The following is a 1,462-nucleotide window of genomic DNA, read 5'->3' on the forward strand; positions in this document are numbered from 1 at the left end:
TAGAGAGGGCAAATAGAACCTTAAAAGAGACCTTGACTAAATTGGCCTTAGAGACCGGCGGGAAAGACCGGACAGCCCTCCTTCCCTTTGCTCTGTTCCATGTCCAGAACACCCCGGGATGATTCAGGCTTACCCCCATGAGATCATGTGTGGGGGGCCACCCCCACTCACAAAGGCGGGTGAGGTGTATGATCCTGATGCTGTTCTTTCTAAACCCCTGTTCGTCCGCTTAAAAGCCCTTGAGTTGGTGAGACGCGAGGCTTGGGAGCAACTGAAAGAGGCCTACCGAACGGAGAGCCCAGCTGTACCACACCAATTCCAGGTGGGCGACGTGGTTCTGGTCCGGCGACATCGAGCGGGCACCCTCGAACCTCATTGGAAAGGACCCTACCTAGTGCTCCGGACTACCCCCACCGCTGTCAAGGTTGAAGGCATAGCAGCTTGGATTCATGCAACTCACGTCAAGAAAGCACCTAGAGGCCTCCAGGACACCCAAGATGGATGGATCATGGAAAAGACTGATAATCCTCTCAAGCTGCGCCTACGCCGCAGGCGCAATTCTGAGTGAGCGTACCAATCCCCATGCCCCCCAACAACTCACTTGGCAAATTATAGGCTTGGGTACTGACACTCTTATAAACGGCACACAACAAATTGCTCCTCTAGGGACATGGTGGCCAAACCTACATTTCTGCCTTCGACAGGTCATTCCAGCAGCCAGGAGGGTTTCCCCCAACTTATGGGTTCTATAACTGCCCTGATGCTGATAGGGGCTCGTATTGTGGGGGTCCTCAGGATTACTTTTGTAGAAGTTGGGGTTGCGTTACCTCCAATGATGGAGATTGGCAGTGGGCAACATCATCCGCTCGAGATAGACCGAGTTTCTCTTTCATCAATGCTGGGCCGGGGAAGTATGCACAAATGGAACTATATAAAGACAAGTCATGCTCCCCAGCCAATCTAGATTACATAAGAGCAAAATTACTGAAAAAGGAAAGACAACCGAGTTTACTAGGTGGCATAACGGCCTGACTTGGGGACTGGTCTTTTATAATCATGGAGGAGGAACAGGTTACAACATCCTTGTCCACCTAAAAGTTGAAAGTCCCTCTCCTCGGCCAATTGGCCCCAACCGAGTGCTGCCTGAACAGAGACTCCCTGCCCCTGTACCTGCCCCTGCCCTCGCCCCAGCAGTGCCTCCAAAGCCACCCACTAGGGCACCTCCCAAGTCACCTCCTCCTTCTACTTCTCCCCCCTCCTCAAATACTGGGCGGAGACTATTCAATCTGATACAAGGGGCATTTACTGTATTAAATGGTTCTGACCCTAATATGACAGAATCTTGCTGGCTCTACCTAGCAGCAGGGCCTCCTTATTATGAAGGCATTGCAGTACTTGGCCGCTTTAATAACACCACCCAACATGAAGCTTGTGCCTGGAGTAGTAGAAACTGGCTGACACT

Source organism: Mastomys coucha, unplaced genomic scaffold, assembly GCF_008632895.1.
Source record: "Mastomys coucha isolate ucsf_1 unplaced genomic scaffold, UCSF_Mcou_1 pScaffold14, whole genome shotgun sequence".
Classification (NCBI taxonomy): Eukaryota; Metazoa; Chordata; class Mammalia; order Rodentia; family Muridae; genus Mastomys; species Mastomys coucha.